The sequence below is a fragment of the Pectinophora gossypiella genome, chromosome 10 (genome assembly GCF_024362695.1).
Source record: "Pectinophora gossypiella chromosome 10, ilPecGoss1.1, whole genome shotgun sequence".
Lineage (NCBI taxonomy): Eukaryota > Metazoa > Arthropoda > Insecta > Lepidoptera > Gelechiidae > Pectinophora > Pectinophora gossypiella.
In genome coordinates this window covers 4019739-4045773 of record NC_065413.1, presented here as the reverse complement: position 1 = coordinate 4045773, position 26035 = coordinate 4019739, and the positions used below count along the sequence as shown (strand labels likewise).

The 26035-nt window shown below is 38.6% G+C and overlaps 1 protein-coding gene across 2 annotated transcripts in view; it reads left to right on the top strand.

Annotated features, from left to right (window-relative positions):
- LOC126370197 (chaoptin) overlaps positions 1-26035 on the top strand; it is a 95925-nt gene that overhangs the window by 27359 nt on the left and 42531 nt on the right. The window contains exon 2 of one of the 2 annotated variants that reach the window (XM_050014962.1): positions 1234-1304. The exons of the other annotated variant lie outside the window; for it this stretch is intronic. The gene's annotated coding sequence lies outside the window, so the exon portion shown is untranslated. The remainder of the gene's footprint in view (positions 1-1233; positions 1305-26035) is intronic. 2 annotated transcript variants of the gene reach the window in all.

Below are 26035 nucleotides of genomic sequence, written 5' to 3'. Positions count from 1 at the left end.
TGTTTGACCTTTCAACCCGCGAAGGGAAAACCAGCCAGCATCAATGTGGGTTCCCTCACGATGTTTTTCTTCCCCGCTGAGCACGTGATAATCATTAATGTTCCAAACATGAATTCGAAAACAAATTCGACAATCATTGGTTTAGGCCTGTGCTGGATTCGAATCTGCGACTTCAAAGTGAGAGGCAAGCGTTCTACCAACTGGGCTACCACGGCTCACTCACTGTCATTAAGTAATGGCATCATGGCTCCATTCTGTCCTCATTCATCAAAGTCTCATCAACATCACAAAGTCAGTCTACATTAACGAAACTAAAAAACTTTACATTACTTAAAACATCTTCATATTATGTCGCAACTTCCATTGTTAAAATGTTTGTGAAAGAGACATAATTTTTTTGAATGCCACAGGAAGTAATGTGTTGTAACATAATAAAAAAGCGGAACAAAAATATTAGGTAATGAAAAGAATTGGGTAGTTTCCTAAGTCAATGATAAATTATGAAATTCTGATTACTAAGACAGATCTAAAGGTGACAAAAACGTTTATTTTTCTATTTAACTTATTTAGTTATGACTTTTAAAAAAGAAAAATGTAATAATAAGTACTACATTTCATCACGTTTTTCTATGACGTCACAGTGTACTTTTTCATACAGGTTCCATCGTAATCGCGTGTTTTGAAGTTTATTAAAAGCAATGGATTTGACTAGTTGGAAACTACCCAATTGTAGTCACAGTTTGAGTAGATTTTATCTCAAAGCTTTTTGTAGTTTTCTTTGCTATTTCAATGTAAGTTACAGGGTGTCTTTTAGGGGAAATGTTTCATAATATAACACACATATAACAATATGTCACTTATATCTCTTACTTACACTAGTTTATAAGTCGTTTGTATACTAACATTCTATGGACTTTGTCCGAAATAAACGATTTTTAGTTTATAAAATATATTTATTAATAACTGTATTTATTTTCCTTTGACATAATTATGTTATTACCACTTGATATGGTATTTTTATGTCAAGTAAACGGACACTTCATCGTCAGGGAGGTGATGACGTATATTGACATATTTTTTATATTAATTTCATTTATATTTTCATAACAATTTCCTCTTTTAACCATTCTACTTCACAATAGGAATATGCTCGAATGGTATTATTGTTACAACTATCCCTATGTTGCCGTCATATTATAAATAATCTTATCCTCTACTTATTCTTCTTTACAGGTAAACATCAACAAATCCCGCACAAAGTTTTACTATGTGACTTCCATTCACTTCGACTGCATCCAACTGCAGTAAGTACCTATGCAACTCGGTTATACCAATTATGATAATAGCTTTATGACTAACGGTATCCACCCGTGAACCTTTGTAGTCAGTGACCACAGACTGAATCATAGAAAGATGTACCTAGGAGGTATTTGATACATACATAACCTCACGCCTATTTCCCACCGGGGTAAGCAGAGACTATAGAATTCCATTTGCTTCTATCCGGACACACTTCTCTTGCTTCCTCCACACTCATCAATCGCTTCATACACGCACGCCGGTTCAGAGTAGATCGTATTGAATCTTTTCTAAGGACATCTCCAATTTGGTCATCGTAAGTCCTTCTCGGTCTTCCTCTGCCAGCCCTACCATCAACTTTCGCTTTATATACCGCTTTTGCAATTCTATTATCCTTCATCCGCTACGTGTCCAAACCAACCTAACATTCCCTTCTCAATCCTAGTCACTATATCGTCTTTTACACCACATCTCTGTCTTATCACTGTTTCTCACTCTATCACTCAACTTCACACCGCAGATGCTACGCAAAGACCTCATTTCTACGGCATTGATCCTACTTTCATGCTTCTTCTGCCATACCCAACATTCACTACCGTACTTCAGCGTAGGTATTTGATACTATACGAGTACAATGTATTGATGCTAGTGTTAGCAATTAATCGATCTGAGATCTTATGTTATTACTTACGGGCCTAGAAAATAATCGAGTATTTACAGTCGACTATCAAGTAACACTAATTAATACACTACCAACACCATTCTGAGCGTGTTCGCTGATAAGTGGGACTCCCCATTGCTGCGCCGATGGTTGAAGCTCCACCTCTCTCAAGTTTTCATTTGCTCTGTTTTATACCAACCCTAGCTTTAAGTTTGAATGATTACTAACATCTATGGACCTGTGTCCGAAAATAAATAATTTGAATTTGAATTTTGAATACAATTTTCACTATTAACACAGTTGGCTTATTGACATTGAGACAGCTCGGTGAGATGTAGGTACTAAGTTCGTCATGCGATAAACGTACCTCTGACTATCCAAATTGGGAAAATACTGAACATTATGAATCAGCCAATTTTCTTCTTTTCTTACGTTTTTCTTCTTCTCTTGCGAAGAAGACTACAAACTGTATTTACTTTGTATTATTGTAACCTCTTTCCTTCGCTTCATTGTCCTGTTACATCCAGTAGACTCAATTTCCATCCACTGAAATATCAGAGGCATATTCATAGGAAATCACACGAACCAATTGATGCGTGTTATCTCAGGTTCCGTGGTACTCTCAAACCGTTGACACACTCCTGACTCACAAGTAAGCACGTAAACAGCGTAAAAATACGACATCGCAACGATATTCTGCGAAAAACCACAACATTGTACCTTATAGCGGTGCAAATAAGAGCCACGAAGCGGTTTGCTTTTCCGTTAGACCGGACGACCTTAGAGGTTGTTACGTAAGATGTATCGTGAGTGCCACGACCTAACGGGTATAACTTCAATTTACTTACGCCATATTAAGTCTTAGATGGAAAAAATGAAAGAGTGAACAACGACAAAGTTTATGAGACGGATGTAAGTGGTAGTTTGGTGTAGGTGTGACGAAGTCAAATGATGGATGCATCATAGTTTAATGCACTTTTAAAATAAGGAGTGCGCATGTAACCCAATTTATGTAGCCTTAGTTTTTAAGACGCTTATTAATTCAATATATCTTCTGACGTTAAACAGTTAACATGTGTCTCTCTTAATATTCCTAAAGAACCTTACACACTATGACTAAACTGTCATACACTTTTCCGACAAAGCTAAGTCATAGCTTCTTAGTAGAGTCGGAAGAGAAAGACCTATGCGAACGTATCGCGAATAAATTCATGATGTCTAAAAGAAAGGCAACGTCATAGAAGGCAATATGTTTACTTAGTTTAAACAAATTTTTCGATGTACCAAGTTAAGATTTTTTATAAGAAAATTTGATCAACACATGGTGTTTTTGTCCCTAATATTTTCATACTTGACTGTACACGGAATTTGTTTTTTTTTTATTGGGGGCTGAGTTTACCAAAGAAAATTATTAAAAAAATACGTCACGTCAACTCGGCCCCCGGGCCGACTAAAGAGCCCAAGGAAAGAGAGGAAGGGGAAGACCAAGAAGAGCTTACATGGAACAAATTAAAGAGAAGGTGAATATCGTGTCTTATAAGGAAGTGAAAGAATTGGCCTTTGGTAGACAAGAATAGAGAATGCAACACCGACAGGAGCATGTTACTTTTTTAAGGAAAAATAGGGCAGTGGTTTCCCTTTTGCCTTTCGCCATTATATTATATAAGAAAGCAATATTGCTATAGAGTATTGCTTTTTGGATGAATTGTTTCAATGTGCCCTTATTAACCCCCCTTATAACTAGATTGAATGTATGTGTGTACGCAGTCTTACAATGTTTCCAGCAACGAACAAACACTACAGCCAGGGTATTTACCCAGACAGTGGCTTGTACAACTAGCAACTCTAATTTGTGACCATAACTTTGTTTATAGTTTTGTGTGCAGTTACAGTTAAATTTACACCAGTGTAAAGTAAAACATTTTACTGTACTCAATTGTGACTGTTGTCTTGTTTAATACTGTTTTTATGGCAAGTGTTATAGTGTTATGTTTAGCTAAATTCCGGTTTTAAGTGTGCGAGTACCTTCAGTTTTGTTTAATTTACTTCTATGAAAGACTGGAAGTAAAGGAGAACTTAAGTAGAATGGGCTCAGTTGGTTCTTATATTGCGTGAAATAACGTCGATTCAGGAATTACTTTCCTCTCCAATTATATTATGAACAGTAAACCTTTCCAGTATAAAAAATATAATGTATATTATAGGAATAAGTACTTAGTAGCCTGCCTGTCAACATAATATTTCGTCGTATGCTTCTTAAACGTGGAAGCAGATTCTTCTGCAGAATTCTTTCGTAACCTACGGGCTATCCATATTTTCAGTTTTATATAGAACAATAATCACTATTGTAAAATAGATGAGGTCTATTTTTAGTGATAATTTGAAAAATTCACTCACTGTCCAAGTTACTGGATGGCATTCGATTTATAAAATAAAACTGAAAATTCACGCGAAAAAGTTGGGTAGTTTTCTAGGTCAATGAATTATGAAATTCTGATTAAGTACTAAATAACAACAGATCTAAAGGTGACAAAACGTTTGCTTTTTATTTAACTCATTTATGAAGTTTCAAAACGGGAATCGCTGATGTGGGACGAAAAGCCGCCAGACTCAAATGGGATTGGGCCGGTCATGTTTGTCGCATGCATCTTGAGCGGTGGGCACGGATAGTCACGCATTGGGTGCGGTACAGGCGTCGTGGTAGACCTCGAAAGAGATGGCGTGACAACTCGGACGCTTGCCGGAGGGACTGGCCGGAGTACGCACAGGACCGCGATAAATGGAAAGAGGAAGGGGAGGCCTTTGCCCAGCAGTGGGATCTTGTAGAATAGATTAGATTAGATGATGTTTAATAAAGAAAAATTTAATAGTAAGTGCGATATTTTGTCACGTTTTTCTACAATGTCACGGGTTGCTTTTTCATACGAATTCTATAGTAATTTCATGTTTTAACGTTTAGTAAAAAGTAATTGATTTGACTAGTTAGAAACTAGCCTATTTTATTCTGGTTCCTGCTTAATTTGGAATTATGGTAAACCAATATCTATTACTGGGAATATCGATAGAGAAATACCACCCTTAATATAGATAAAAATATAAACAGCCTATATACGTCCCACTGCTAGGCACAGATACCCCCTCAATCAACCGGAGGGGTATGAGCATACTCCACAACACTGCTTCACTGCGGATACCACCTTAATAATATAACTGTCCTAATAAAATTTCATCAAAAGAAAGTATACAAGGGTACATCTTTACTTTCATTTTCTTCAATCCGGTTTGACTCGCCGGTTGAATGAGAAATGGTCGACGCACCATAACAATTTGACCCCAATATGGTACTATTTGTGTACACACCTTAGTTCCCATCGACTGACTTGCGGCCTTACTGCAATGTCAATAGAAAACAAAATCGTACAAGTAATTGAAATGCAAAGTATTTCGTACCATAGTCTTCGTTGTAAGGTTTAAATTGAATATTAGACCAAAGGGTATTGGGAATAGAAAACAAAATGCAACGCAGTGCAGCAGCGATTGGATGACGTAGTTGGATACTTGATGTTCTTTTGTTTTAGTTTGTGTTTAGAACAATAAGTTGACGTTTACGTTTTGCATCCGTCCCTTTTCTTTTTAGCGGATATGAATATGACAGGTATAGCATAAAATGAAATTAGGAAGTATCATGTTAGAATTTGCAGCACCAGTACGGTCACGAGTACTCGAGTACTAATATGTATACACTTTAAAACCATGTCACATTAACTTTTTTGACAAATTGAACCGTAAGTCTCATCAAATATCAAATATGACAGTGCGACAGGGTTCTAAAGTGGGTACACGATATTGCTCATGACTGTACCTAGTATTGGGTAGTTTCCTAGGTCAAAGATAAATTATGAAATTCTTATCACTAAATAAAGACAGGTTTGTGACTATTTATGAATTTTAATAAAGAAAAATGTGATAATAAGTAAGACATATTGCCACGTTTTTCTATGACGTCACAGTGTGCTTTTTCGTACAATTTATGTATTAGTAATTTCGCGTTTTAACGTTTAGTAAAAAGTAACTGAATTGACTAGTTTTTACTGTTTTCTTTTTTTACAAAACACGGAAGGTGAACAATGTACATACACTTCTAACCTATTTATTATTATATTTCATAACATTGTCCACTGTCCTCGCACGGGTTTTTATGATAAGTATACAATTATATACGTTATTGTATCGCTATTTTTTATTTCAACACTGTTTTTGTTGTCATACCAGATAAACTGGATAATGCTATAATTAATACGTGTTATGTAAGGCATGCATTGTTATTTGATCGTCGATTGTTTAACGATTTCTGCTAATGTACCTGATCTTTAATGGAACAAGCTAAATACACATACATACATAAATTCACGCCTATTTCTCACCTGGGTAACCAGAGACTATGGAATTCCATTTGCTTCAATCCTGTCACACTTCTCCTGCTCCCTCAAAATACACGTATTTCTTTAACTTACTTGTGTACACAAGTCACATCTCCCTAGAAGAACAGGTCAGGTCCAGTTTTGTACAGAAGCGACTGCCTGTCTGACCTTCCAACCCGCGAAGGGAAAACCAGCCCAATACAGGTTAGGTCACATACCTCCGAAAATGCATTTCTCGGGAATGTGGGTTTCCTCACGATGTTTTCCTTCACCGTTAAACAAGCGATAATAAATTTTATGATCCAAATATGATTTCGAAAACAAATTCGACGATCATAAGTTTAGGCCTGTGCTGGATTCGAACCTGCGACCTCAAAGTGAGAGGTAAGCGTTCTACCAACTAGGCTACCACGGCTCTTACTTGTGTACATAAGTATCTTCATAATATTAATATTGTATCTGTGGCAGGTGTTGGTCGTGTGCCAATTTTTAATTCTTATTATTTCGTTTTGTTAATCGTAAAACCCGATATAGGTAAGTTATAATCTTGCATTTCGTCACTGATTTTGCTAACTGACGACAGATAGCAAAATCAGCGACGAAATGGAAGATTATAAAATTGATGATAGATACGAATCTATCAGCAATTTTTGACGAAACTAATTTGAACGTTTTCCAATTGTTAATAAGGCATAAATCACGCAAAAATTGGTATAAAAAATATGTCAATTAGCAAGACCAGTGACTTAGTCCTTCAAATTATTTCCTGCCTTCAAGATTGACCAATCATGTATTATTAAAAAGGGCCTGTCTGTATAATTGCCTACCTATCCTATAATTTATTATTTATGACGCTAATCAACCAGAGCATAGCGTAGAAGTCTAGATAAGAGATAATTATCAGTGATGAGCTACATTATAATATAATTTAGATTGATAATCTGACTGACTTATTCTTCTTCTGTCATGTGGGTTGTGAGGTGGATTACCAACTGACGAGTTGACGGTGATTTTTTAAGTAGAAATAGTTGAAGGGATGTGACATAGGCATTCTTTGCCCCTTTCTTGTGTAGAGTACAAAAATCCTTTCGTTGTGAAAAAATAAAATAAAGAAAGAATCATATTTATTCGACATATTACTAATATTTTCACCTACTAAAAATAATACAATTATTAATGTATGCCGAAACGGATTCACCTGAGCATAATTCATTCTAGACTATGGCGCATCAGTTGGAACCGGTAAAGTAATCAAAAAACACATTAAACAAAAAACGGACACGAAGTCTAAGCACGTTTAATTAAGTATATATTTTGAATGAAGCTTCAGTTCTTTCCTTTCATCTAAAAACAACAAACACAAAGTACTTTTACCTTGCGAACTTCGTTATCAACAATCAGCCAATCAACGCACCTTTTTGTTAAAACTTCGCCGTGCAAGCTAAGAGTGATAGGAATGGGGCGAGAGACAAGATTGTATCGATACAACAGCTTCATTTCACGCCGTGGCCAAATTAAGGCCAATTTATAGGGTCGTTAAAGTTACTGCAGGGTAAAGTTGGAGGTCAAACAGGGATATTAGATAATTTCGTCAGCGGTTGGTAAATACCCACTGGGCGTTTTAATTTCGGCTGTCGAGATTAGCTTCTTTAAATTTTTAATTCTTGCTCAGCTTGTATCTACGTATATTATAATAATAGTAATAATTGGCCGAAGTAACCTAAAGATAACCTGTCCAGGTGGGGTTTTCTCAACGGATCGGACCTGAGCTGCGTGTGTGGTGTTACGCCAGACTATGGCTCATCTAACATCTTGCCCCGCATGCCCTGATACCTGTACGCGAGAGGAGCTTATGAATGCCACCGAAAATTCTGTTCGAGTGGTAATATACTAGGCTGAAGAAATCTAAATGCCATCGAAACGACAAGAAGAATAATAATAATAAAGATTTATTTTCAAACATTACAATCCATAGGTGTTAGTTATTACATTACATTAACATTTTAAAATACAATTAAAAAATTGAGCTGTTACTACCAACCGCAAACATAGGCGCATTCCACCTGCCGACCAACACACTCAGGATACTGTTCGAACTCGTGCGCATTAGATTTAGCATTGAGGCGCATCTCTTTCCTATTATTGAAGAAGCAGTTTATTATGTTCTGTACTTGAGGAACGTGGCTGGGTGGAACACCATCTATCATCAAAGATCTAGGTAGAGACCTAGACACAAGAAGGGCGTACATTAACCAAATTGGAGATGCCTTTAGAATTGGTTTATTACGAACTGAATCTACTCTGAACCAGCGTGTGTGTATAAAACGATTGATGAATGTTCAGGAAGCAAGAGAAGTGTGTCAGGATCGAAGCAAATGCAAGCCCCGGTGGGAAATAGGCGTGAGTTTATGTATGTATGCAGGTATTTTTCAAAGTGTGGCGGACCCAACTAGTTGGCCATCTAGTTCCGCCCACATGCAACAGATGGCGCCACATTCAATAACGCAGTCTTCAAGCAGTCGTGAAACGCGATATCGAAGTTTACACAGCAAGACGCTTATATACAACTTCGAACATAACACCGTTGGATCGTCGATCCCTAGTCACACTACCAACTTGTGGCTAGCGGGGTACTATGCTCAGTTTGGTTACCTCGAAAACATCCAATGTAGTGTCCTTCTACTACATATACTTACTTACGTATTTCCACTTACTTATCAATCAACAGATAGAGTTCCCAGTTCATAGCAGAGTGAGATGCCCTACCTATTTGGTTCTACAGCTTTAATAAAAAAAGTAACGGTCAAGGGCTAAATTCTATACAGACAAACTTAGAAAGCGTGTGAATTGGAATTATAACACGTTAACAACTCATTGTTCAATCTCTTCTGGTCGCACGCTATTTGGCGTTACTTATAGGTAGTGAAGTTATCGTATTATGACCACACACCGGACACTTCATACAAAACACCTCGTTTTACATAGACACTACACATAAAGTCTTCGTAACCTGTTACGTGTATTTATTAAATAAATAAATCTCACCTCCTCTAAAACGTGGCAAAAATGTGTAAAGCCCAAGGGCAAACTTCTTTATAATTTCTGTGATATTTAAGATGGATAGATAAAATACTTTATTGAGCACAATGGACACAAAATACAGAGATAAGGACAACATATACAGAAAAGCACAACAGGCGGCTAAAGTTTTGTCAAGATAGAATTTAGAGGTAAAAGCTAAAGCAAAACAAAATTTATGAACTGCAATGGAAAACTTTAAGTTATTTCAATTCAAGATTCCACAAACAATATATTGTATAACACTGTATTCTGTTTACTTTATAAGCGTACAAACTTCCGTAGGCGTCGAGTTCCGTTCGACCCAACTTCGTCCGTACTAAACACTCTTAATGGGTTTCATTTCACTATGTAGGTACCGTTCTGCGTTTATGCTTTAGATATTTCAACAGGCAAGTTTCCAACTAGTCAAATCAGTTACTTTTTACTAACCGTCATAACATGAAATGGCTATGAGATTTGCATGAATAAGCACACTGTGACATTATAGAACGACGTCATGAAATGTCGGACTCTTTATTAGGTACGTTTTTGTTGATTAAAATTCATAAATACAAGTCAAATAGAAAAAAAGAGAATGTTTTTGTTAATTTTAGATCTGTCTTAGTCATCACTAATTTAAGAGCCACGCTCTTGTCGGTGTAGCATTCTGCATTCTTGTCTATCAAAGACCAATTCTTTCACCTCCTTATAAGACACGACGTTCGCCTTCTCTTTAATCTGTTCCATGTAAGTTCTTCTTGGTCTTCTCCTTTTTCTCTTTCCTTGTAGCTTCCCTTCTATGGTGCTTTCTGTCTTAGTAATCACATTTAATTCATAATTTATCTATGATCTAGGATACTACCCAGTTGTACTCAAGAAATTATTGTAATCACGGGTCAAAAGACGTAAAGTTTAAAAGTACGTAATCTACAAAACGGCACATCTTATTCAAAAATAATTTCAGTCCAGTCATTTAGCAGCACAGAAACAACAACCTCTATGCTCACGTTGTGGGGGTCTGGGCTTAATTCCCGATGGGGAGATTGCCGTCCTAAGTTTTTTTTTTTTTTAATATATTGTCATATTCAGTACGTTCTGTTGTTCTAAAAATGTCAGTTTTTCCTTCATATTAAAAATTCAGCTTATTATGTTTTGCTTTCACGATTTTTTCATAACATGTGCTCTCAACAAGAATCACTTTGTGAGACTGTCTTTTTTGACAGAAAAATTGATGAAGCTTGGGTACTTAGTTCATCTTGCGATGGATGCATATGTACCAAAATTGGAAAAATAGTCGTAAGCTTATGTTTTGTTAGCCGCAAAAGGAATCTGGGATCGATTTTAGCTGCCTAGGACATTTGTCTTCATCTACTGTCGCATTGAGCTGATACACGTCACGTATTTAATACACCAGAGAGCCAAGCCTAAATAAAAACCACATTTAGATCCTGTTCTGCAGATCCTACGTGTTGCGAGTGCAAATAAATTGATATATCCCGTACATTATGTCCCAGGTGGTCTGATCAAGGCAACCTGAGCAATTGCGTTCCATTTTCGGCAGCAGTACCTATATTCGTTTCCAAGATTTTTTTTTTTTTTTTTTGACGTGACTTATTGTAGATTTGCCGCAGATGGCATTAACTACTTGGCCGGACAAATGGGGAGCGCTGAAGGCTCTCACCCGGTACAACGTTTAAGACAACAGGCCTGAGGGTGCCCAGTTGGGCGCGAACCTCGGCTCAGGGCGTCGTCTGAGAGGAAAAATATTTGAAAGAATTAATCGACCCTAGTGGGTCGATAGCGATAAGCGCTGAATGAGGAAAATCGTCGACCACGCCGGCGGGGTCGGTATCGGGGTCCTGAAGTGTTTGGTGTCGCGAGCTGATTGGCTGCCTCTATGGCTAGAGTAATCGGGTCGTCGGGATCGTATATTACGTCCTTCGGACGCCGATACTTTTCAGTACCGTCCCTATTCGTTTCCAAGATTACTCTCACTAAAGTGCGTCGCTAGCGGGAAATTATTCGGGTTTCGGTTGCCGGCTACAAACCATTGCACAACCAGGTAAGGTACCTGAATATAACTGCATACATTTTGTTGGTGGCGCAACCATGGTGGCGCAGTGGTGAGATAGGGCCTCCCGATTCTAAAAATGTTATTTAAGGATATTTTCTTGAACCAAAAACTTAGACGTAATTGAAAAATCCGTACCCAAGGGCTCAGCTTCCGAGAACTAATTAGTTCAAGATGAAATCGGACATTCTACCTCCTCTAACAGATTCTAAGAACTTTCCATCTCCTAAGATTCTAAGGATTAGAGCGAAGTACCTTACTATTCAATAAATTCTCATAAAAATATACCTGCGGCGGCGTATTAAAATTTTACGTTCTCAGAATTTTATACTGATACAACTTTTGAACAAATTGAACGACAAAAACAAACTTTAATGTCTCGGAATAAGGAACGGAGATGAAGACAGCAAATGATCCCCAAAAGTTAGGGTAATGACTTAACGAGGGCGATAAAAATGATTTATTCCCTCATAATTAGCGGGAGTTTGACGGTGGTTCATTTTGAGTCTCAAGCAGATTTTAATTGAAAAAGTGTAGACGACGTTTTAGTTAAATTGTGTCTATTATACGTTGAAAAACTTAATTTATTAAAAGTTGAAAAGAGAGACGATGCCTCACATATATTATAAGTACTTTATGATTTGGAAAAAGAAGAAAAAAAAACATTTGTATTGTTTACGATTAAATAATTATCATGAAAGAGTTACTTTTATATGACATCAGAAACCATTTTCAATCAATTTTCGAAAAATCGTTAGCAACTTGGCTAACCCGAATGTAACTCTCAAAAACATTCATTAGGTACCATACCAGCAACTTAATCGATAAGGTTAAGTATACTTAAACTAGGTGCCACTATTATAAAATACGATGCACTAAATTAATCAGACTTTCCTAGATTTCGCAATTAAGAACAACAATCCTAAACAGGAAATTCCACTTAACCCCAAGTGCATCGGTAATTAAATACTCACTTCATTCTATGCGTCGCTGGCCAATCTCTGTCTAACTCGATATGACGTAATTTAATAACGACTTGTGGATTTTGCCGAGCTAACGATTGGATTACTTAAGCAGTTGCAATTGTATTAGGATTTGGTGGAAGTGGAATAATATAAATTGTCTCTTAGGGGAGTAAATCATTTTCATTCATAGAGTTCTTACCTAACTCAAGTCATTTGTCATCCATCTGCCAGACAGACAGACTGCTAGCGCACGCTACTGGACAAAGGTCACCTTTGAATGACAAATAACATTTGGATCATTACTACGCTTCAGACGTGTTTGAAAAGTACGTACTATAGAAATATAAATGCTCTTTATTTGCCATTGAAAAGGGCAATAATAATAATAATATTTTATAATTAGAGTCATATTAGTGAATAATTTCTTAACGTTTTTCTTTATCTGGTATAAATCCTTAGCTTTTTCTAGAAAGGTTATCTTTTTATGTGCCACAGGGTCTCACGATGAGACCTCTACTTTATTTTACAATAATCGAGAACATGAACATCACAAAAATAAGGATAAATAATCAGTTTTCCTTTTTAATTTTATCGGGTCTTCGTCAACACAATAATCTGTCTGAATATATAAAAGGAGAAACTGACTGACTGACATATCAACGCACAGCCTAAACGGCTAAACGTAGGTACTTGAAATTTGGTAGGGACGTACCTTAGGTACCGTAGAGGTGCACTAAGAAAGGAATTCCCGAAATTCCCACGGGAACGGGAATTAGTTGGAAAATCCTTCCACGCGGACGAAGTCGCGGGCAAAAGCTAGTTTACATAATATATAGATCTGACTGATGTAGTGTCTTCAACAACTTCAATTCGCTTAATTCCTTGCAACTTTTTACGGTCGACCTAGCGTAGACAATTGATACGCTCGCATCGGATGTAGTCAATGAGTAACACTCTAGACGTCCAGAAAGGTTTCCTTTTCGAGTGTCACAGGGAGCTATGCTGGGGCCCCTACGCTACTTATTTTATAAAGGTTTAAATCTTGTAAAAGTAGGTTTATACTACTAAATCTATATTTAGAAGATAACAGTTAAAATCAGTATGGTTAGAAGAGTGACCGTTAATATGTTACATATAGTCATTATCACTTAGGTACTTATCTTAATTAATAATTAAATATAGGTAGTTAGAATCAATTGTTCTTTACACTTTGATCAGGTCTTCTTCAACACAATGATTTGAATATAATAAATCTGTCTGTTATATCCTTAACAAAGGATTATGCAGGTCCTCACCACTGTTCACGGTCGACCTGGCTCAGGCAATTGAAACGTTCGCGTCGGATGTAGTCAATTAGAGGGGCAGCTCTAGTGCCACGCTTTTGTATGCAATCTAACGATGTGACTATATTGCAATGCTAGGGTACTACATTATACTGTACTATAGCGTTTTCATTACATATCATTGGTGTGTAAGATTTGGTGTGATTTCGAAGATGTACCTACCTCTATGCGGATCAATCAATCAATAATACTTTATTACACAACGACACATACAAAGGACATAAACAAACGAATAAAACAATAAGCACAATAGGCAGCCTTATTGCTAAACAGCAATTTCTGCCAGGCAATCTTAGGGTGAAAGAAGTTTGCATCATCATCATCATTTGATAGTATCAGTCTTCATTTAATTGTTAGAATTAATTACATAAAATACTTAATTGCACATACAAGAAAACAATGTTCCAGAAACAAAGATAAAAAGATAAAAACATTGACCAAATTGGAGATGTCCTTAGGAAGGCTTAGTATGATCTACTCTGAACCTGCGTGCGAGTGTAAGATCGCTATCGACTTTCAATAAGACAAGTACACTGTGATGATTCAACATTGAACATAAAATATTAGTGGTTTTTAAGATATCGACCTGGTAAAAATATCAAATCAAATATAGGTACTTTATTGCACATAACTAAATTTCAACACTCAGACATAACACATGAATACAGTACAATTTAGACGGCCTTATTGCTCTAGAGCAATTTCTTCCAGGCAACTAAACCATATGGTTTCTTAAAAAATCCTCGGCGGCAGAGGTAAATGAATTGTCTAAAGTGTCATTATAATATATGGAGTCAAATCACTTAAGACTCTTTGATTAGGCTGATGTTTTTACATTGGCAACCCAATTGGTTTTATTCCTTTAATTTCAAATATTCAGCCTACCGTCACATTGTTAGAATCTAATCCTATTACAACTGACCGAAAGCGGATTTGTCTGAATTTTTTACTTGCACGTACAGCGCACCGCACAAGTTTGCGAGTATTTGTTCGAATATCTCATCTGTTCGATGGCAGTGGAGTATACTGTGTGGTAGACTGTAAGGTAAACCCCAGTTAGACTGAAAGCCTGTGTAAATACGTTATAATCGGTTTAGTGGAAACCTTGCATGTACGCAACCTGATACTGCATTCGGGTATTACGTAACGGAGGTAGATAAAATCAATATGTAACAAAGGGATACAGAAATATAGCAAACATCACTAATATCATACAAACAAAGACTCACACTCGCTGAGGAGTTTTCTTATAAAGCGTCCATACTGTGTTGTAAAGATACTCAGTATAAGTTCATCATCATCAATTTAAGAGCCACACTCTTGTCAGTGCGGCATTTTCCATGCTACTTTATTAGGGAAAAATAGGGCAGTGGTTTCCCTCTTGCCTTTCGCCAAGCAGAACTCTGTCTGACGTAAGTGGGATGGCGCCCAGAGTAGTCTATTACAAAGCCATACTAGGACTCCTGCCCTCCGCCTCTAAATAGTACAGACAGTTACTGCTGCCCTCTGTCAGGTTCCAGGTTACAGTCCCTGTGACTTGCCCCTTCCGTCCTGCATTGCCTCATATAAGTTCATTAAGTTAAGTATAAGTTCATTCCCTCAAATTCAGATGTTATAGCTGTTCAAATAAAGTGTAATATCGGTTGTACAGTATCGTTACACGCCGTTGCGTCGCTTGGGACAAGATGTGCTGCGCGAGATTGGCTGTGTAATTATTATACAAGGTCTATGGTAAACATACATAAACCATAGGCAAACACGTACGTGTGTCTATGGGGGCAGTCAGAGTGTTACAAGACAATCGGTTCTAATATTTTGTTTTTGACGAAAATATAATATTCTGTGCTATGATCAGGAAGAAAAATGCTTCCCTGATGTATAGGTTGCGGTCCAGGTCCAATGGTATTCTGAAGGCGTTGGCATGTATATTGGAGCTGCCAATATGGAAGCAATTTATGGGGGTGCTAATCGCTTCCCATTAAAATGATATGTATGTACTTTTGATTAAGATGTACTAACCTTAGTGTTAAATGTTTTTTTTGTATTTACTAACAATTGGGCCTGAGTTGCCAAAATAAACATAAGCATTATTATTATACCTTTATAAAAAGTAGGTGGGTACTTATACTACTTATTGTCACACACCTGATACTCCATACAAAAATCTAGTTCTTACCGCTTAAAGTGTAAGTGTGAGCTAGACAGACAATTCGCGCTCTCCCACTTACTTCTTAGCGGCTTATGGCCATTAAGATCCAGAGGGTGTGAGGTCAGCGCCCGATAAATTGGTGCGGGGCGGAGTGACCGTTCTATACGTAGTATTATTTTTTATTCTATGCTTACGTAGCTAACAAAAGAGGGAAAAACCAAGATAAATTGACGAAGCTATCTAAAAGATCTAAGGTCAAGAGTGCTTGTACATTACCACGAACCACAAAGATAGTGATCTAGTTTCAAGATACCAGTGTTATGAGAGAAAACTTCGACAGTGCTGGTATAATATTTAAGTTAGCTTCTGCCCTCACGGATTATATCGAGGGCTTCAACCAACAGCTGTAATGCTCGTGGCATTAATATGTCGACGGTAAAAAGCAATCCTGCTGTAACCCACAAAATGCAAAATGTTCACCAGAGCCCAAAAACTTTTGAAAAATTTGAAAAAAAATCATATCTTCTAAACTATTACGCCTATAAATGTGATTTTTAGAACCAAAATGTATTTTTTGATTATCTATCAAGTCAAATACCTAAAACTTACTAGAAGTTAATTTAAGCCTATGTTTGTGTGGGTTACAGCAATCACACTTTTTTTTCTGTTACGCAAAGTTGCTGTAAATGAAGCAGGTAAATGTATGGGCCACTCAAAATCAAGTACTTTATTTATACGCAAAATTGCTGTAATTCACTTATAATAACTATTCCTATATAGCAATTTTGATGTAAATGTCATAAGTCTGTGTTAGCTGGTGCACTTAATTGTCTTAACTAACAGAAGTTGTGAAATGATAATAAAATTAAAATGATGTAAGTATGGAATGTCATTTATATGAAGTCATTTTAAAATGTTAAAGAACATAAACCCACTAATAAATAGCTAAATTATGAAATTAAAAATTACCATCTTGCATACACCTAAGCAACAATAGTGTACTCCGACTGCTTAAAGCACGGGAAATATTACCTGTAGCGTGCTATACTATTTAACTGGTAAATTGTGAGATCAAAAACATTATACACTACCCCTACCTAGGTATCTATTGAAGAAAATATTTCTGTAGATTTGCCGCAAATGGCATTATTTACTTGGCTAGACAAATGGGGGGCGCTGAGGGCTCGTACCCGGTACAAAATATAAGACAACAGGGTTGAGGGTGCCCAGTTAGGCAGATTAGCCGCTGTGCTTGAGCTTTGAAGGTACTCGGAGCCAACCTTTTTCTGCGGCTACCCACTCTGCGCCCTGAGGCGTGAAGTAGGAGGTGTATTTTAAAGTACTCTCTTGCGCGGTGACAAACGATACCACCGTTACCGCTCCTAAACCAGCGAGTCTCACCGGGAAGGGAGTGGTAGCTAGTGCTCTGTGGGACGGCCCGCTAGGCTTCGTACCGGTACAGTCCTGCCACGCCTAGGCCGTTAAGGTCGAAGCATGGCTCTCCCAATGGCAGGCGTGACAAAGGAACGAACGCGCACATTTGTTCGCTCGCGCATCCCTATGACGCCAGCTGCTGCCTCGAGCCGCAACTCGCCGCACACCAAATACGACGCCCACGCCATACTTCGCTGGCGGAGATCTTCGGCCATATCCTTTTCCACTGCCCCTACCCCAACTCCCTAGAGCAGAACATGTCGGGAATAAGAGGATAACAACACCGCCAGAACGGTAGTCAACGCACCAAAACCTATACCGATCTCCGGTTTCTCCATGCCCTCTTTGGACATGGAGACGACACCACCGCGCTCATACGCGGCGGTTTACACTACCCCTGGCTCACCCCCACATGCGCCTCCATGTCCATCCCTGCGGATGAAGCCCACGCCTGCGCCCGCTGAGTTTGCAACCACTGCTCGCATTTGCGAGCAAGAAGGTTCCGCCCACGGTGGTGGATCATCTGCCCAATTGGACGCACCAATTCTGACAGGTGTGGGATAAGTTAGGCCATGTTCCCAATGCGCGTCGGTACGGCAAAAGAGTACGCTTCCTGGCGAAAACCAATGAGGAGTTCAGGCTTTACCAGCGTTACGTCACCAACCTGGAGAAAGACACTGGTCTCTTTTGGTTCACGTACACACCCCCTATGGAACATTCGCTGAAACTGGCGACCCGCGGATTACCGGTGGATACCGACATCGCAAAACTCGAGGAGGAGCTGAAGAACCGAGGCTACGAACAGGTGTATATCCGCCCCATCCAGGCCCGCACACGCAAGCCTGGTTGCATCTTCTTCGTGGAGATCCGGCAAACACTGGGGCCCGGTATAAAAGTCAAAGCATAGAGAAGACCCAAGCGCGCTGTGGCGCTTGGCCACCACTGCCAATAATTCCAGCACAGCAGCCACAACTGTCATCGTCCCATAGCCTGCGTGCGATGCGGTAAAAGCCATGCGGCGAAAGACTGCATGCCTCCCCGTGAGGAACCGGCTACCTGTTGCAACTGCAGCGGACTTTACCCGGCTAACAGCTCATCCTGCCCGGTAAAGGTGCGCGAGCTGGCAACACGAATGGAGTGCACTACGCCATCAACGAGTGCAAGAGCCTCGAAAGTCGCGAAGCATCCCAGCGAACTGACAGCCCAGAATTCGCACATGGCAGCGGCAACCGTCCAGATGGGCATAAACCGCACAGGTCGAAGCACTCACGCAAGAAGGCAAAACCTGCCCTGTCTGCCGCTGTGGATTCCGAACCACCACGACCAACACCAACCGCAACAACAACAGCGGTCGCCGCCCCTCCATAGGAGAAGAAGGCCAAGCGGAGACATTACTTCCTACAGTGAATAATCTGGAGATGCTGGAGCAGACTATTCAGCTACTCTACGATATCCTGGACGCCATCCGAAGCAAGATAGACCCGGTGCCCATTATAGTGAGAGGCTTGACCTCACTGCTAATCCAGTTCAGTGGCAGTATTGACCATCTCCATTGGACTGCCAACGACTGGAATGAGGCTGTCCACATCTACTACTCTTCGCAGAATAGTTAGTATTGTGGTCACCTTCGAGGGTGAGTGACGTTTCCAAATGGTAGTTAACAGTCGTCGCCCCAAAGCGTCTACCTTCTTCAGACCGAGCAATATGACGGAGCAGCCCTCCAACACCGGACTCGACCATCGCCACAAGCTGACGTGCGCTCACCGGGCCTACCCCAACGGGTAACCACCCGGTGGGCTCGACCTCACTAGTGGCAGAAATAAGGATTAGACCAACTCCAAATGGACAATCCCGTGATCCATTCGTATAAGTAATAATAAATAATTAAAAAAAATACTCCATATTGGTAGCGAAACATAGTTACAGCAAATATGTCACTCCTTCCCGACTGTCGCGGAGTAACTGAGCGACGCGGTAACCCGCGGTCATATACGCGCGAGCGCGTATTATAATGGCGGTAAATGCGCATGACCAGTAAATAACGATGTTTTTAAATTGGTGTAAGTTGTCATTGTCTGTAAAATCATACTTGTTTAAAATGTAGTAAACAACGCCGATCAACAGATTATTGTCTAATAAATGTAGTAAACACAGTAGGTTACTTAAATGTGTTATGCAATTATGCAGTAACCCGCACTGTTCACCATTAAATAGTGCTGTAACTACAAAGATCAAATTATTTGCAAAAGCAAAATTGGTGTAAAAGACATATCACAAAAAAATGCTGTTTTTAATGCTATTTACAGCAAATATTCAGTTGTCTTTTTGGAAAAATAAGCAAAATCCCAACGCTGTACAGAAATTTCTAGAGGTCGTAGAGCCATGGGAATAGGACCATTCGACGTAGAATTTTTTTCTGATTCCGAATCAAAAATAAAAAAATTTTGGCCAGGGTGTGGTTTACAGCAGGATTGCTTTTTACCGTCGATGTATACACTTTGGTACCATGTCACATAACTTTTTTGACAAATTGAACTGTAAGTCTCACTAAATGTCAAATATGTTAGTGCGACAGAGTCCTAAAGTGGGTACATTATATTGGTCATGACTGTACAATGTCTATTTACAATACCGTAGATGGCATTCGCTGTGTCTATTGGTCGAAGGCCTCGGAATGATCCGCGCCGATCCCCATGCCGCGCGCGAGGCAGAAGCCAATAAGGGTTGAACTACATTTGATCGCACCACATTTCACCTCCACCACCACCACCATTCATTTTTATTTTTTTTTCATTTCACCTTCCTACGCTTCTATCCTTTTCTGTTACTGTTGGAAATTATTTTTTATGTAGGGCAACTCTGACGTCTAATTTTTCTCTTCTACCTACGACACTGTGTGTAACATGTGCTCTTACGCAAATAAATTTATTTGTAAGTCGAGTCGTCGTATTTTATTGTGAAAAAACAATCTCAACATAAACATTTTCATATAAAATGATGCCAAGACGAGATCATATCGATCGTAATTTCAAAAAGCTATCAGATCTCATGTAGAGCCAAGCTTCTAACTCCATACGCCCTAACTATACAAACAAATTAAAACACATAATAACGGGTTCTTACCGCGTTTGAAATAGGGATATGAAGATGGTAAAAACCCGTTATTATGTGTTTTAATTATGATAATAACCGCGTAAACTTAAAACAATGTATATACATAATTAAAACACATAATAACGGGTTCTTACCGCGTTTAAATTAGCGTTTATATCCCCATTTAAACGCGGTAAGAACCCGTTATTATGTGTTTTAATTATGATAATAACCGCGTAAACTTAAAACAATGTATATACAAACAAATGTCGAGTTTGTGAACTTTCACAAAAAATATATTATTTTTTTGGAAAAATATGGGGCAGACACAAACCTTTTCATAATTTGGTCCTTCGAGCCGGATTTGAACCAGCGACCAGTTGTAAGTGAGGTAAGAACTAAAATCAAATAACACTTTTGATGAGGTCAAAATTTCATAATTGCTAGGTCGTTATGAGTACTATCAGATGGTACAAATGGATATCCATGCTTTTTGGACATCTATGTATTTTCCAAGTAAACAACTAAACTGTGAATCCGGAACTCCCACAGTAAATCAAGCCCCATACAAAATGTAACGTGCTTATCGAGGCCACGAGATCGGAGCCTCCCTTGAGGCCCCATGTCATAAATGGGGCCTATGCAATGAGAATCAAGAGGGCCCTAGAGTCCCTATGCTGACTATGTATTGCTTTTTGGTTGTATAAATTAATTTATATTGCACTAGCGATTTGACCTGGTGACATCGTAACGAATACTGAGAAGGAAATCAAGTGGAATTTCCCGTCGCAAAATTCATGTTTCTTTTTTAATTATTTTCTGTTCCATACTTTTGCGAAGGAAAACTTCATTTGATATCAACTTAGAATCATGGCTTGAATCATCCCTCAAAGTTTTCGTTACGATGTCACTAACACCCTGTACATCTTTTAAAAAATGCAGATTAATGTTATTGGTGGTGTTTTAGAGTACTCCGAACATTTATAGTAGAAAATACTTCCTGTAGGTATATTTACTTGCTATTGATTATATTGTTGATGTGGCGGAACCAGGTCGTGTCACTTGTTAAAAATAATGAGACTTATACATAGCTGGCGAGAATGTATATACCTATACCTACCTATGACTTCCGTTCAGGGATGCAGGCTTTATGTTGTCATTATTTTTCTACCGCGCTTCAATGAAAATTTTTATATTTACTGTTGACTCGGCGGACGCAGCATAATAATTTGTACCCGTAAAATTAAGAGCAAACCTGGGATTTCAATTATGCTTCGTGACGTTTGCGGGGAAACAGGCAAAGTAGGACAAAACTTATAATTATGTTGGACCTAGTCTTCAAAGAACAACTCGCCGGCGCTGTAAACAAAACTAATTCACTGTTCACTGGTATTCTGAGAAATTAATAGTATATTGTTCATGCTGGTATTAAAAATCTATAAATCCGTGATAGTCCGGAAAACGCGTGATTTGCATCTAGTGTCACGGGTTTGAATCCCAGCTTGGGCTCTATAAACCACTTCTTCTCTCGTGTGGGTGGTGAGGTGAATTACCAACCTTATCAACCCTAGTGTCAGGGTTACTATTGAGCCGCCAAAGGCCCCTGACATGACTCATGTAACAACTTCTTACTTACATCAGTTAATAGTAACCGGGACCAACGGCTTAACCTTACTTCCGGACAATCATGTGATCAGCCTGTAGTGTCCTAACCAAACTAGGGATCACAAACAGTGGTTCCGTGGTGGTGGATGGTGAACAGTGAATTTTTGCGATGTTTCCCCACCGGGATTCGAACCCGAGACCTCCGGATCGTGAGCCTAACGCTCAACCTCTATACTACTGAATTCGAGTTAGTGAGTTTGAATCCATGTTTGGCTCGCCCCCTATTACACCGCTGCCTACCTCTTCAGGGATACAAGTGCGATGCTCTGTTATGATTATGGTATTAACACACTAGGGCTAAATTGGCACGGGACGGGGAAAATGAGTATGCTTCATCTCCCTAGGTAAGTCCGGTTATCTAACCTGAAGATCTGACAGGTTCGGTTTATATGAAAGCGAGTGTAAACGTAACTTTCCACAGTTTTTGTAAAAGGAAAAAGTATGGGGGATTGTGGACATCAATCTTTCTGTCAATGGCATCCCATCGACGCGCCAAAACATCCTTAAGTATTTCTTTTTAAAAGTTATATTGCAGAACGTAATCGCACCAATCGAGATTTTTAAATTTCGAACATTCTTTAACAACGACAAAAGAAAACGGAAAATAAAATCCTGGCCACTTACACGAGGGAAGAGAGTTCGAGTAGAAAGGGTTAATTTTCCAGGAAGGGTAAGAAAGTTTCAATTGCTTTGTATTTGTCTTTTGTAAATCCGGCTTTAAGGCTTCCAAAACTACACTAATAAAAATACATTTTAATCAAATACCTATGTTTAACAAAGCAATAGGCTCGTCCCCTATTACATGGGCCTTAAAAACAGCGAAGAGTAGGTGTATAAACTTTACATTGCTTTCTACCTTTTCGAGGATAGAAGTGTGATGTTATGTTGATCAATTTTATAATCATTTATGATCCAAACATGAATTCGAAAACAAATTCGACAATCATTGCTTTAGGCCTGTGCTGGATTCAAACCAAGTTGTTTTGTACTTGGCTAAGGCACCTAATGTTTTCACTCTTCTTTACTCCCAAGCCAGCAAAGAAATTTACAAATTACTTACGGATAATTGTTGGCCCTCACATTGCCACTAAATGCACTGAGAACTGTGAACATAAGACGTGTCGAGGTTATGAGAACCTAGTTATTGCATGACGTGCTTTACATAAACATGGCAACTAATTCGTGACGTGCCACCGCCGCGTCCCCTTGAGAACATATTTACTAGATATGGCAGTTATGACACATATTCCTTGCTGCATAATTATTATCATATTATTATTGTGATGTGAAGCCATATCCCATAGACTACGGTCATAAGATGAAGAATAATACTGCATGTTAATGATCATGACATGTGTCATTTGTGGGAGGAAAACTCCAGCGCCGCCATTCGGAACTAGGTTGCAACAACACACGCGCGTCAAAGACGCGTCCATGTGACGTCATAATGATAATATTTTGTAATCTCTTATTTATTTATAATAACAAAAAGAAAAATGTTTTATTGGCAACAAACATAATGCAATGCACAGCTAGAGGCTGATGTCTTCTATTAAGCTTATAGGGCCTGTGTCAGAAGGCACCGCTCTTCCAAAGTTACCGTACCGGGCATTAGACATTATTTTGTTACTTATAAACTAGCGACTCGCCCCGGCTTCGCTCGGGTGCAATGCTGAGGAAATAACGACATCACATTAAAAACCTCAAAAATAACAGTAAGTATTTCTGTGGAGAAATAGTGGTATTTAATAGATGTTATTATACATATAAACCTTCCCCTTGAATCACTCTATCTATTAAAAAAAACCGCATTAAAATCCGTTGCGTAGTGTTAAAGATTTAAGCGTACAATAGGGATATAGGAACAGAAAAAGCGACTTTGTTTTATACTATGTAGTGACTACATACAAAGGAGGGAGGGGGGTCTCCGCCCCGCACCAAATCGCATCGGACGCCGAGCTAGATTTACCTCACCCCCTCTGGGTCTTACTTTAGTCAAAATGGCCATAAACTGCTAAGGAGTAAGGGGAAATGCACACGGACTGTCTGTCGCGTTCTCACATACGCGGTAAGACAAGACATTACCTCTTAAGCCCTATGATGGAAATGGTGAACGATATAGCGATCAGCACATCAACCATAAAATGGTTCATCATAATTAAAACACATAATAACGGGTTCTTACCGCGTTTAAATCAGGGAACCCGTAACGCGGTAAGAACCCGTTATTATGTGTTTTAATTATGATAATAACCGTTTAAATTTAAAATCATGTTAAAAAGGACATAATTCATTATTGTCAGTTATCACAACAGATACTCTTACCTACGCTTTACCAATGCAAAAGAATCGACATCATAGGCTGCATATTATTGTTTATATTTAAAGTTTCACGGCGCATTGGCGCCTCTGCACTGTAAAGTCGTGAAATATAAATAAATAAATAAATAAATCATTTGACATTCTTTATAAAAAGATTTACCTAATTCGCTAAGGTATTAACTGTGCCAAAATATGTATACACATAATTGAAATTATACGCAAATCTTCCAACAGAGACTTATCGTAAAAGCGGTATATAAATCGGCGGCTTATTTCCCATTTCATGTGAATGAACGCTAATGGTAGGCGCCGCAATCATAACAAACAAAAGTGGGTAAGGGAACAAAAGATGACAAAAGAGCGCGCATAGAGCGAATAATTGGAGAATCAGAACAAAATATCGAGTTCACGGTTCGCCCTGACCTGGAAACTTTCAAGGTGACAAAAATTGCTCCGTAAGATTGCTTCGTGTTGAGTGCCAAGTCGGCTTTTTTGTGAATGTATTGATTAGTCGTAGACGAAGGGATGTATTTTAGTTCTGGCGTTCGTTGATTTCCTGCTGAGTCGCAAAATTATAATAATATTAGAAGCCTGAACATCCAGTATTCCGCAGTGGAGTAGCGTGGTGGAGTATGATCCAAACCCCCTCTGGTTGAGAGGATGGTATGCTCAAAAGTGACACCTAACGTCATTTCATGGTTAGCCGCGCTGACGTAATCTCACCGTCCGTTGCCATTTTGAAAAAAAAAAAATACCCACGTCTAATGTTTTTTATTTACAATTTTAAACTTTTAGTAAAAGATTTACAGATATAATGATTTTTATATATGTGTCAAGTGATAGTAATTAATTAAGTAGGTACGTTAATCAGTAATTAGCTTATTTTCAATAATAAAATTTAAGTCATAGGAATGTTGGAGACACCAATTTAATGGTAACACTTACATCATCAATGGGCTAGCAATGGCGGATTTTCATAATGATTGAGCATAACTGAGATTATTTTATTATACCAAAGTTGAGAGGAGCCGTGTGCTCAGCAGTGGGATGTATAACTTGATAGGTTTTGAAATCAAGTTGCAGCCACATTTGCCACCGGGGAAAGCAGAGACTATGGAATTCCATTTGCTTCGATCCTGACACACTTCTATTGCTTCCTCCACATTCATCAATCGCTTCATACACGCACGCCGGGTCAGAGTAGATCGTACTAAACCTTTTCTAAGGACATCTCCAATTTGAATTTAATTTAAAATATTAATTTCTTTATGATTGTTCCACAGCTGGTTCAAGTGAGTTATAATGGTCCCTTTACCTTCATGCTTGTATGTGTCTCGAGAAATTAATATTGGAGCTAGAAGTCAAGGATTCATTACCATGAAACAAATTAATTATCACTAAGCTTTAGTTAGATTGCAATATTAGTAAGCAGATTAATATTGCCGGCCTGAAAGGATTCTTATTGTAGTTATAAGTAATTAAGTGTTAATATAAATCTTGTTACCGGCTGAGAGCTTTGTGCTTCATTAGTCCGGCCAAGTAGAGGTAGTTA